This window comes from Sminthopsis crassicaudata, chromosome 1 (assembly GCF_048593235.1).
Source record: "Sminthopsis crassicaudata isolate SCR6 chromosome 1, ASM4859323v1, whole genome shotgun sequence".
Taxonomy (NCBI): Eukaryota; Metazoa; Chordata; class Mammalia; order Dasyuromorphia; family Dasyuridae; genus Sminthopsis; species Sminthopsis crassicaudata.
The window spans coordinates 110835169-110849307 of NC_133617.1; the positions used below are offsets into that span (position 1 = coordinate 110835169).

General features: G+C 37.6%; 1 long non-coding RNA gene across 1 annotated transcript in view; it reads left to right on the plus strand.

Moving 5' to 3' along the window:
- LOC141541858 (uncharacterized) overlaps window positions 1–12107 on the plus strand; it is a 38530-nt gene extending 26423 nt beyond the window's left edge. Inside the window, exon 2 of the long non-coding RNA XR_012481924.1 lies at window positions 9618–12107. This is a non-coding gene — a long non-coding RNA (uncharacterized LOC141541858). The remainder of the gene's footprint in view (window positions 1–9617) is intronic.
- Window positions 12108–14139: the final 2032 nt, after the last annotated feature.

The window sequence follows — 14139 nt, forward strand, 5'->3', positions numbered from 1 at the left end:
ATTGGAGGTTTGGGACCATTATCTAAGGGTGAACCAGCACCCTGGCAGTAGTCTAGTCAGATCATTAAAACCTGGTGCATTGTCACTAAATTGAAAAAATCCAGACAGTAAGAGATAAAATAGAAAGTTTTATTCAGATTTCTTATGTGTGGTCAGCTAAAGTTTCTATAATACTTGCTGCAGACCGTAAGAGTTGGTGAAAACCATTCTTGTGTCTCAGGACCCGGTTTCTATATCTCATCCTGTCCCTAACCATTTTGTGATATAGGTTTTTCCACCTAGACAATTGTGCAGCTGCATCACCTTCAATAGATGTTTTAGAGCTGGTTCAGGTATGAGAAGTTCCAGATACATATTACATGGCTCAGCCGGTGGTCAGCCGAAGTGGGAAGGACAACATTGTGGAGCTCCAGGAGAACAATGAATAGTGGTCAATGGGCTTCTCCTCTTTGAGGTTGAGTTTATTTATATTCCCTTCTGGTGAGGGTCTAATTGAACGCTTGGACTTTATGCCATGAGAACTCAGACACAGAGCATGGAGGGTAACTCATACGTCAGGGTGTAAGAATTCTGGTGACCTTGTTGGTCTTGTGAAGAGCACTCTGCAGTGTAGGACTTCATAAGGAGCTATTGTGACTTCTTTTAATTATGTGCCTCCATTGAGCTGTCACCTTCACCACTGAGCTGCAACCTTCTTGAGGGGTTGCCATGGAACTCTCTCCTGAAAATGGCTCACTTCAGCTCCTGCACTGGCTTCCCTCAGCACCTAAGACGGCTTCATTATTTTTCAAGTAAATTTATTGCCTGGCTGACATTATATTCCGTGTTTTCAAAGGCACCAGAGCCTGGATCAGGCTCTGCTCCTTCTTCCTAAATCTGTCAAAAAAACAAAAAAAAACAAACACCAAAAAAACCCCATTTCATTCTGCTTTGTTCACTGCTGAATGGGTTAAGTCATTTTAAGGATGACTTATCATTCCCCATCTGATGGCCAGAGCTGTAACTAGGAATTCTTTCACCTGGGGCAAGACCAATTGGAGTGGGTTGGGGAATGGGGGCAGTACAGTGTCACAGGTAGTCTGATGAGGAGAAATAATGGTCTGAATCTCCAGGAGGTGGCGGGGAAAAGGCAGGCTATGGAAGTGAGGCATCTTGGTGACTGTACCTTAGGGGGGAGGGGGTAGTCTGGGGCCAGGTGAGGGAGCCCAGATTGGTGGAGGATGAGAAGTGAGAAGTATGAAACCGATCACTAGACTGCCTCTTGGATATCAGTATCTTGGGAATGAAATCCTGCCTGTTCTGACTGTGTTAGACTGATGGCCTGTCAGAACAAGCTGTACGGACACTCTCTACTGTTATACCTCATGCCACCAGGATGACTGGTCTACCCTTCTGCCCACTGTGGAGCTCTGCTATAATGCGATCCACTCTTCCACACTGAACACTTAAATGAAAGTTCTCTTTATGCATTGTTTCAAATTCCAAGCTGGGGATAGAGCTGGAGATGGCCCAGACGGACTTACAAGATATTTTACAAGCAGCCAAAGAGGTTTGGAGTACTCGTTTAAACCAAAACACCCATAGGAAGTTTTTACAATTAGGACTCCAAACAGGTTTGGACAGAATTTCCATAAAGGCCTTGGATGGAGAAAGCAGCCAGTTGCTTATTTAAGGAATGAGCCCAATGGTAAGCCCCAATGGCTATAGTTTAGCCAAACATAATCCATCGATTCTGATTTTGCCAGACACATAACAGCATGGACCCATGACTAGTGTATCCACATAAGTTCTCCCCACTTCCTCCCTGGACTAATTAAGGTACAGGAAATATTCTTTTAAAATTTATTTGATATTTTTACCCAGTTACATTTACTGTAAAACCATTTGTGTTTATATTTGTCTTTAAAATTTTTGAGTTCCCTTATTTCTTTCCCTTATCCCCTTCCACAATTAAGAAACCACATGTGAAGTTGTGCAAAACATTTTTTTCCTTCCTTCCTTGACCTTAAACTCTCTCAGATAGGGAATTAGAGGAATGGCACAAATTAGACACTTATGTGTTTACTGATGTAGCTCTATTGCAATATAGTTTTTTGGGGGGAGGGAATTGATACATCACACCAGTAACTTGTGATCTATTAGAATTTCCAAGTCTTTTCCTTATTCCCTTACGTATGGTAGGTCTTGCCCTCTCTGTAGACAGCTAGGTGGTGGTTGTGGATAAGCACTAGGCCTTGTGTGTGGAAAACTTAATTTTTCTGAGATCAGATCTGATCTCAGACACTATGACTCTATTTGCCTCAGTTTCCTCATCGGTAAAATGAGCTGGAAAAGGAAATGTTAAAACATTATAGTATCCCTGCCAAGAAGGCACTAAATGGTATCAAGAGTTGGATACTCCTGAAAAACATCTCAACAACATCACCACCTTTGTGAAACTTTCCTTGATCCTCCCAAATGCTCTGTATCTTTAAATTACCTTTTATCCATTTGTCTTTTGTGTATGTGACATCTCCCTCTTTTTCTCTTCTCCCTTCCATTCTCATTGTGCATTTCTTGAGAGCAGAGATTTCTAGTACCTCAGTACAGAAAAACAAATGAATAAAGAACAAGGTAGACCATTGTGACAAACACTGGGGATGTGAGTAGAATAAGGCAGCACCTAGGAATTAAGGCAGAGAGCTCATATTCTTTTAAAAATATTTTAATAGCTTTTTATTTTCAACATATAAAGATAGTTTTCAGCATTCACCCTTGCAAAACCTTGTGTTCCAATTTTCCTCCCTCCCTTCCCTTCAACGCCTCTCCCCTAGAAAGCAAATAATCCAATACAGATTAAACATGTGCAATTCTTAGAAACATATTTCCACATTTATCATGCTGTAGAAAAGATCAAAAAGGAAAAAGAGAAAGAAAAAAAAACCCAAGCAACAATAAAAAATTGAAAATGCTATGTTTTGATTCATTCACATTTAGTCCCCATGGTCCTCTTTCTGCATGCAGATGGCTCTCTCCATCACAAGTCTATTGGAATTGGCCTGAATCACCTCATTGTTGAAAAAAAGATACGTCCATCAGAATGGATCATCAAATAATCTTGTTGTTGTTGTGTACAATGGTTCTACTCACTTCACTTAGCCTCAGTTCACATAAGTCTCTCCAGGCTTATCTGAAATCAGTTTGCTGATAGTTATTACAGAACAGCATTCATACACCATAATTTATTCAGCCATTCCCCAACCAATGGGCATCCATTCAGTTTCTAGTTTGTCACTACGAAAAGGACTGCCATAAACATTTCTGCACATGTGGGTCCTTTTCCATTTTTTATGATCTCTTTGGAATATAAGCCCAATAGAGATGCTGCTGAATCAAATGCTATTTGATAGTCCTTTGGGCATAATTACAATTTGGAAGCTCACAATGGGAGACACCACATAGATGAAAGATTTCAATAGGTCAGGTGGAAAGGCCTCCATGTGCTTTAGATGTGGTAGGTGCTTAATGTTTCCTGCATTGAATTTCTAGTCAAAACTCTTCCATCCTTTATTTGAATTAAATCAAGGACTTTGCATTTTTTTTTTGCCATTATCTTTAATTATAACTGTTATTCGTGATTCCAGGGTGTTGAAATCATTGGTTATTGATTTTGTCATCCAGGACATTGATTGTCCTTTGCAGCTTTGTTATCAGCAGGTTCCACAAGCTTTCATCCCATAATTTCAATTATGAAATTGTTGAACAGAGCTCAACTCAGAACTCTGTGGCATTCTCCTAATGATGTACCTTGAGGATAACAGTCACACATTGAGTCTCAAGACTTCACCGGCTCAGAATCTGACTTTACTATGCTCTAGTGCCTTAGTGCTTTTATCTTTCCTACAAGTATATATATATATATCATGAAAGACTGTCAGAATTCTGGCTGCAATTCAGATACACTATTTGGATATATCCTTTGGAAATGACTCAAGACCTGGAATTGGGAAGATCTGAGTTGAGACATAATCTCAGACACTTAGATGTGTAACTCTGAGCAAATCACTTACCTGCTTTCTGACTTGATTTATTTATGTATGAAAGGGGGATAATAATTTTCAAACTTTTTGTGAAAATAAAATAAGGTAAATTGGGATTTGTAAAGTTCTCTGCAAAATGCCTAAAATACTATAGGAATGCTAGCTACTACGATTACTTTTATTATTGTTTTCCTAATAGATTAGCTTAGTATCCTTATCAAAAAAAGGTTAGTCTGATAAAATTTGCTTTTACTGAGCCTGTATTGGTTCATAGTGATCACCTATTTCCTTTCTAAATACAGCTTAGAGAATTATCTCTAGTTCCTTTCCAAGTGCTCATAAACCATTCCACTAATCATTCACATTAGAATTTTTTTCTTTTGGAATTGTGCTCATTCCTACTGATGAGTTTTTATGAAATCACTTAATGTGGTAACTATCTACCTAGGCTAGGATTTGAACTCAGGTTCTCATTAGATCCTTATAATTATTTCCAAAGCTAGGGGAACAATCAAATACTGTTATTGTCACTTTACTTTGGTAGAAAACAAGGCATTATATTCCTTGCTAAGAGTCATGCAATAGGAAGAAAGATTAAGAATAATAGTATTTACGTAACATCTACCATTTACTAGAATTAGGCTAAGCACTCTACAAATATTTCATTTAATCCTAAAAACAACCCTGGGAAGTGGCTGGTATTATTAGTCTCATCTTATAATTGAGGAAACTGAGCTTTAGTGACTTGTCTTATGTCACACAACTAGTAAATATCTGAGGATAGATTTGAACTCAACATCTTCCTGCCATGGGGGGGGGGTCTTTAGTCACTGAACCACATTGCTACTTCTAAGACATATAAGCAGAGCTGGGAAGCTCAGTGTTAGTACTAGTCCCGTTTTCTCTGTCCTTATGGATGAATCACATAATTTATTTGGATCTGAATTTCTTCCTCTGTATAATGAAGTTGAACTAGGTCATTTTGAAGGTTCCTTTCAACTGGGACTTTTCATTCTAAAGCCCTCATAAGGTCTGTTAAGAAATTTTAAGGGGGGTTCTGAACTTGAGTTTTTGAGTTGCCATATTTTTTTTTTAGAAACACTAGATCCAGAGCATGCTGGAGGCCCTGAGGGCAACAAAGATGAAGCCCTGCTTTGAACTGGGCTTGATGTGATGGACTCCCTGTGTGTCCTTGGGAGTCCAGACAGGTGCCAGACAGTCTGCACTAGGCTTGCACGACAGAGACCCTTGTAGATAAGCAGACTATCCTATCTTCATGGTCTAGTCGTTCCCAAGGGGAAAGAATGTGGCTTTTGCTGTTGCCTTATTCCTCCCCTTTGGGAGGGTTTTTTCCCCTTTTCTTACCTTTTCTGCACCTCTCCCCTCTCATGCCATGCCCTTTTAGGTGGATATTTCTGGTATCTTCTCATTGTCCTGCTGTCATAAATATGTAAACTTCAGGATGGATTGTGAACTTTTTGGATTTCATGTGCATGCTCATTTCTCTTGTAGCATCTGGTTTTCACTTAAGTTCTGTGAAGTTGTGTTTGCTTTGACAGATCATGGAACTGATCACTGACAGTGAGGGCTAGAACTCAATGGACTTGGGCTCAGACCAATACAGAATTCTGTTTCCACATGGACTTGCTGTGTACTGAGAAATACCTAGAAGTTCTTTGAATTGGTAGGGGAGGGACTTGTTTTTCCTAATTAATGTCAAGGAGAATCTTGAAAATGAAACACAAGTGCCAGAGTGTGGGCCCTTTAGCACCTCCCTCAGGGTCAGTTTTCAAGGCTTTTCTTGCTCCTGGTGGTCACTGGCTTTTATTTCTTTAAAACTCCATTATTTCAAACCAACTTATAGCATCTCTGTAAGACATGAAGTGCAGCTTACTTCTTACTTCTTACTTCTGTTAAAATTAAAAACTGGGAGTTTGCTGTTTAAAGGCCTTTATAATCTAGGTTTCTAGGTTATAAAAGACTTTTTATACATTTCCCACTCAACATATCAAAATTCACACACTTGCCATTCCCTGTGCACGACACTTGTCTCTCACAACTGAAGTCAACTTTCTTTCCACTTTTGCATCTAAAATGAGCTTTCAAGGTTCAGCTCATGGGCCATCCCTTATAGGACCTAATTTTTGATCCTAATAATATGCATACAAATATCTGTTAAAATGTCATATGTTTTTGATAGAAATATAAACTCTTTGAAGGGAGTTTATATTCTTTGAAGGGCAGGACTACTTAAATTTTTTTTCTTTGTATCTCTAGCATCTTGCCTTGGATATACTAGACATATAGCAAATATCTGCAGGATAATCATAATAAAATAATGAAAATAGCTAACATTTATATAGCACTTACTATGTGCCAGGAATTGTAGTAAATGCTTTACAATTATTTAATTTGACTTGACTAGGGTCACAGAACTATTAAGTGTTTGAGGATGATCTTCCTGATTTTAGGTCCAGAGCTCTCTGCCCATTGCACTACCTACCTGCCCCAAATTAAAATGGATATTAATTAATTTGATAGTCTTTATTATTTTTCTTTTCTCTTATTACTTTTTGTTATTGTCTTTTTCTCTTGGTACTAGTGCCTCTCTTTTATTATTAGTCATATTAGGTTAATGGTTGTTAATGGTCATTCTTTTCAAAGCTGTTCATATCTTTTGGTCATACATCTATTGGAGAATAATCACAAATGGCTCTAGATTTTACTAAACATTGCCAATAGATCTTAGATATTAGAATATAATCAGATATTTGATGCAAACATTTTTTTTTCTTTCCCAACCCAACAGCTTCTCGCTTCTTATTCTGGTTGCATTGATTTTATTCATGCAAATGATTTTAAATTTTATTTAATCAAATGGTCTATTTTGACTTTTGTGATTTCATCTATCTTTTGAAATGAAATCTCTATAAACTGTAGATTTGAAAGGTATCTCCTTTTATTTTTAATTTTTTTCTAATAAGACGTTTTACATTTATTTTTGTTGTTTACACATTTGGAATTTATTAAGGAAGATAGTAATATGCTGGTCTTTTTTTCCAAACATACTATCTAATTTTCCAAATAGTTTTTTGCTTTGAATTTGCTTTGAAAACCTCAGTTACCCTTCCTTTCTTTTTTCTTTTTTCTTTTTTTTTTAACAATAGAATTTTTTGTGTTTATTTTATCAGTTCTACTTTTCAGTTTTTTTTTTTAAAACCAGTATCAACTACCCTTGGTAATTGCTGCTTTCTAACATAGTTTGAGATCTGGTCAGAGTGCAGTCTCAGGGAAAAGTCTGGCCCCTGCTTCAGATCCTTTCTCAATAGTCGCTCTTCTTTAATCTTTAATAGGCTTTTGAATTGCTGTTTCAAAAAACCCTGATAATTTAAATTCCAGTAGTGGAAATCAACGAGTCTGATTGCTCTCTGGGAATAAAATAGTGACCTGGCTTTGGACCTGTTTAGAACATGCATTAGTTTGAAAGAGCTCAGGAGAAAAAGAGGCAGTTAAATAGTAGCATAAAATTTGCCAATTGGGAGGGATGTTGGAGATCATAGAATCCAAATTATCCTTTTTATAGAAAAGGAAACTGAGACTTTACCAAAGAACACACACGAAATAACTTGTTTCTGGATCCGGTTTAGCAGAAGCAGGTTTTGCTTTAGCAATGATACACATAGCCCTTCAAAATTTCACATATATTGCCTTCCTTGATCCTTCTGGTACATTGATGAGGTAGATCTACATATATTATAATTGTTGTGTGGTACAAATGAAGAGACTGAGGCTTTTAAGTCATTTTGTGACTTACTCATAATCATGGAAGACTGTAAAAGTCAGGATTGGAACCTTAGGGTTTTTTGAATAGTCAATCCAACATTCTCTACAGACAATGTCCAAAGTGGGATCACCAGTTTCCTTGGGGGTCAGGATATGATCAAGCATTTGGAATACGGAAAGATGGATTACATCAAACTCTCTCCGTGTTAACCCAATTGGGGGTTTATTGGCAACACATTCACGCTCCCTTATTTTTCTCCCTTCCATGATTATACAAGGTCCCAACCTCTTCCTTACTGCCTCAAGTGGACCATTTGGGGCAATTATAATTCAACCTAGACCTAGAATCCAGTACCAATAATTGCATAGATACCATTAGGAAAAATCATACCCTACCCCACTCCTACCTCATCTTACCTTATAAATATACTTGTGAGCTCCCCTGGTGAACTCTGTGAAATTTTGGACAGCTTTGGAGGCGATGGCTATTGGGGAAAAAAGCCCCTCCCCACTCCTGTTGCTTTTTTGTCACACAGAATGAATAGCACAGGATGAGCAGATGTTTAAGAAATGCATGTATTCTACATGGATTATGTTTATTATCTTTTCCTCTAAATTCATCTCTCTCCCAAATTTCTTTAGGGTTCCAAATTTCTTTAGGGTTCCTTGGTCCAAGACATCCCTTTTCTTCCAGTGTCCCAGTTTGGCCCCTGAGTATCAATCATCTTTGACTATCCCTCCTTCCACAGTTGCCAAATGGTATCATTCTGACCCCTATAATATCCCTCTCATTTGTGCTTCTACTAACACATCCAGCACCAGTGTGGGCCCTCATCATATGCTTAAATTATGCGGTAGTCTTCTAATTGCTCTTCCCTCCTTTCAGTCTTTGTTTCTCTTTATCCTTTGAACAGCTGCCAAACTCATATTCCTGAAGCACAGATCTAACTCAAATTCCCTATGGACTTTAGCATCAAATGTTTCATTTTTAACTTTTTTTAAAAAAAAATTTTATTTTGTGTAACTTGCATAATACATAATTATTTCTAGAGTATGTCTATATAATTTGTAGAGGTATAAATATTCCTATATTGAAGGAGCATGCTCAGAAATTTTTGACTGATGGGGGTGTATTATAAAAAAAATCTGGAAGCCAATGTAGGGAATACTCTACTTTGCTGCCTTTTGTTAACTGATGGGAAGCACAGATTATCTTCCTTTTTCCCTCTTCCCCTAACAAATTATTAAAAATCACTTTTTCCTCCTTTCTTTTCCATGGGAACCAGAAGGGCTGACAGATTTCTTACTGGGGGTACAATATTATTATACCAAAGGACACTTTGAGGTGAAGGAAGGAAACAAGCATTTATTAAGTGCCTACTATGTGCCAGACACTGCACTAAGCACTTTATAAATATTATTTCACTGGATTCTCACGACATCCCTGGATGGTGGAAGGTAGGTATTATTATTCCCATTTTGGAGTGTATCCAAGAAAATTGAGGTAGACAGGGTTTAAGTAATTTGACCGTGACACAGAGTTACTAAATGCCTGAATCTTGATTTGAATTCAGGTCTGGCTCTAGAGAAAGCCAACATTTCAAAAAACAAAAACAAAAACAAAAAAACAAAACTCTCCTAATTCAGAGAAACACTGGACAAAGGTGAGGACTTAGGACTGGGGTTGGGACTTGAGGGGGAGACTGCATAAGGTGAGGTAGGATCAGGAGATGAAGCTAGGGAGGAAAGTGGACAGTGGTCCTAAGATTTCACAGTGTAAAGCTTCAATTCTATTTGTTTTTATTTTCTCCCTAGCAGATCTCATCGCAAGAACTCCAGGGACTGTCAGCATCCATAATGGAAGAACTAGTGAGCCTGAGATCCTGAGTTCAGTTTTCCTGGTTCAAACATTGAGGAGATTTCATGTTTCCTTTCCCATGAGCCCTCGGCAGCATTGGACTTTCCATTTGAAAGAGCACAGTGTTAGGATTAGTAGACCTGGCCTGTCTGTCTGCTGATCCAAGGGCAATTGAAGCTCTGTCTTGCCCAGGGGAAGACAGAATCTAGGAAGTGAAATTATGTTGACTTACATAGAAATAAAAGCTGTTCCATCTACTGGGAGCACAAAGGAAGAACAGGCTGAACTCTTGCTTATTTCTGTTGTGGGACTGATTGATTTAATTGAAAGAAGCCATTTGATCTTCAGACCCTGCTCCCCCCATTTTTGGAGGAACATGTGTGATTTGGAGGCTATTATGAGATTTTCCCCAAGCTGTCTGAGTAAATGACAGACAGTCAAGTGGAGAAGGTGTTGGGCAGGGCTGGGTCTTTTGGGTCTCACATTCTCCAAATGCTTACAGAAGGGGAATGGAATTACACAGTCATTGATTTAGAGTTAAAAGTGATTTTAGGCATAACTGAAGCTAATCCACTCATTTTATAAGTGAGCAAATAAAGATGCGTGGGGAAAGCAATTTGTCCAGGCACAATGGCTAATTAGCAAGGAAGAAGGAAATACATGCATTCACAATACATAAAAATACATATAGACACACATATATCTCACACATGCATATATATCTATATATACGTAGCTATATGTATACACAGACATGCATATATTATATATACATGTATGTATCATATATATTTAAGCTGGACATTGTGCAAAGCATGATTTTTCTTTTAATTTTTCTTTCTCTTCCTCTCCTTTCCTTCCTTCCTTCCTTTCCTTCTTTCCTTCCTTCCTTCCTTCCTTCCTTCCTTCCTTCCTTCCTTCCTTCCTTCCTTCCTTCCTTGAACCTCTGAGTATAAAGCTCTTCTTAATAAACTAAGCTTCCTTTTGGCCCAAGAACACATTTGGTGGAATTTAAAAACCTTGAATCTGCATCTTCTGGCCACAAAATTTATCATTCTACTCTCTCATTTGACCTTAGAGATCATTTAGTTCAAAGGAATGTGGAGTTGTATAGTCTCTATTTGTATGTTTTAAGTGATGGAGAATTTCCTTAATAAAATAGTCCATTCCAATTTTGAACCATTCTAATGATTAGGAACTTTTTCACCAGGTCAGGACAAAATATACCTTCTCTGGAATTTCCACCCACATTGCAATCTCATTCTGCACTCTGGGACCAGTCAGCACTGTATGCAAGCAAATACTTGATTTAAATACTTGAAAGACATATGTAGTATCCCCCTCTTCCCACCTCCTCCCCAAGCTGCCTTATCTGTTGTCTAAACACAATTTCTTTTGATCAAAACTTGTTTAATAGAACAATTCTTGGATTACAGGGAACACTTCAAGTACTCATCTTTAAATCTTTGGGAAAGAGAGAAGAGAGGCTTATGGGAATCAACTCCATCTGTAGGTTATATGAAAAACTGGAAAGGTTCCAGCCTCTTTGGGATACAAATCTTTGGGATTCAGCTGCCCCCTTAGTTTTCCTTCTTTATCTGGAAGGAAACCAAAGGAGAACTGCCAAAGAGTCACTCTCTAAAGAAGTTGGAGTTCCTATGCTCAAAAAGTTATCAAACTGTGCATACCCTTTGATCCAGCAGTGCTACTACTGGGCTTATCTCCCAAAGAGATCTTAAATGAGAGAAAGGGACCCATATGTGCAACAATGTTTGTGGCAGCCCTTTTTGTAGTGGCTAGAAATTGGAAAATGAATGGATGTCCATCAATTGGAGAATGGTTAGATAAATTGTGCTATATGAATGTTATGGAATATTATTGTTCTGTAAGAAATGACCAACAGGATGATTTCAGAAAGGCCTGGAGAGACTTACATGAACTGATGCTGAGTGAAATGAGCAGGACCAGGAGATCATTATACATTACAACAACAATACTACATGATGATCGATTCTGATGGATGTGGCCCTCTTCAACAATGAGATAAATCAAATCAGTTCCAATAGAGCAGTAATGAACTGAATTGGCTACAGACACCCAGCGAAAGAACCCTGGGAGATGACTATGAAACACTACATAGAATTTCCAATCCCTCTAATTTTGTCTGCCTACATTTTGGATTTCCTTCACAGGCTAATTGTACACTATTTCAAAGTCTGATTCTTTTTGTATAGCAAAACAACTGTTTGGACATGTGTACATATGTTGTATTTAATTTATACTTTAACATACTTAACATGTATTGGTCAACCTCCCATCTGGGTCAGGGGAAGGAGGGGAAAATTAGAACAAAAGATTTGGCAATTGTCAATGTTGTAAAATTACCCATGTATATATCTGGTAAATAAAAACTATTAAAAAAAAAAGTTGGAGTTTTCCTCCCCAAATCAGCCTTTTTTTTTTCCTCCTCTGGGGTATGGATAGGATTTTTCATAAGTCCTTCAGAGTAGTTATGGCTTATCAGCTCTTCATAATAACTTACTGAGAGGGGTATTGCTGATCGACCAGTCATCAACACAAAAACCCCGGTTGCCAGGACCACCAATGAAGTTCATCACTTTAAAAGTTTGTGGCCTAAAGCAAGGGATCAGAACACATGGCTCACAGAAATGTGGGCATCTCCTCTCCAAGGAAAATGATTGAGTTGGTTAAATGGGGAGGAGTTCTCTGATTGTTATATTCAATGAGGGAGAAATTAATGAAAAGAAATATGGAGCTTGGAGATAAAGGGAAGATTAAGGAAGGACAGGTGCTATCCTACTGAGGCTGAGGGACAGGAAGCCAGGATAATCAGATGGCAATGATAACCAGACTTTTTAAAATAGAGGCTAGACCATCAATTGGGGAATGGTTAAATAAGTTATGGTATATCAAAATAATGTAATATTATGAACAGGCTGATTTTAGAAAGGCTTAGAAAGATTTACAAGAGTGAAACAAACAGAACCAAGAAAATATTGTACACAGCAACAATAAGATTGTGTGATGATCAACTATGATAGATTTGGTTCTTCCTAGAAATTCAGTGATACAAAGCAATCCTAATAAATTTTGGATGGAAAATGCTACCCTCATCCAGAAAGAAAGAAGATAGAGACCGAATGTAAATCAACACGTTACAAATACTTTTTTTTCTTCTGTTTTTTTTTCTTGTAGTTTTTCCCCTTTGTTCTGATTTTTCTCTCCCAATGTGATTCAAATGGAAATATGTTTTAAAAAAAAGAGTGTTTTTCTAGAATAATTCTATTAGTTGACATCTGTATAGTGTTTTGTGGCTTTTTTTCCCTTGGGTCTTCACTTGTCATTTTATTGTTGTGGGGAACTTTCTAGTATAAAATCAGAAACTCATCCATTACTTATTGTCTTGCAAAGCTGTCTGGTTACTGAAACATGAGTGTCTTGTCCACAGTCGTGGGCCAGTATTCATTAGAAATAGGATTTTAATCTAGACCTTCCTGACTCCAAAGCCCATCTTTCTATCCACTACAATTCACTATTTTTCTTTATGGCTTATAAAGTACTTTATAGACATTGTCTCATTACATAATTAAAACAACCCTAGAAGGTATGTGGATCAGGTAATTAATAATAATAATATCATTTATGTAGGGCTTACTATATGCCAGCCACAGTGCTAAGTAAGTAGTTTATAGTTATATCATTTAATCCTAATAATTAGTCTGACAGATAGGGGTCATTATTATTCCTAGGCTTTAAACTTGTGTAAAATCATACAAATAGGAAATGGTAGAACCCGGATTTGTACTTTGGACTGGCTTCATATACTAGTTATGTGACTCTGGCCAAGACACCCTAACTCTGTTTGCCTCAGTTTCCTTATCTATAAAATAAACTGAAAAAGGAAATATGAAATCACACCAGTATCTCTGTCAAGAAAAATCTCCAAATGGGATCATGAAGAGTCAGAAATGAAAAATGATAGAACAGCAACAGCAACTTCTGATTACAAATTAGACAGTTTTTCCATTGTACTTTGTTTTCATTCCCATTTTACAGATTGGGAAAATTTGACTATGGCGTTTAAAGGGTTAGGGTCCATTGTTTCAGAATGATTATACAGCGGAGCTGAGATTTATCAAAAGTCTTCTACAGACTCCAAATCTGGTCCATTCCATTACCTGACAGAGGTCTCTCCTCTTAATTTTATTTGGCAAAGTGTTGTATAAATATGAGTGACTATTATAATTGGACGTTGGGCTGGCTTCAGATCCTGATTTTTCTGTCCATGAAGACTCTAATTTGTTTTTGAGAAAACATATGCCTTTCAGCTTTTTTTCATCTCCAATTTTGCTCTGATGCCTTTTGGCTCTTTGCTTGCTGAGGACTCATTCTACCCCATGATGTCATCTTTTGGGTGGACTGCTCTGTTCCCAGCGGAGAATTGTCTGCCAGTCCTGA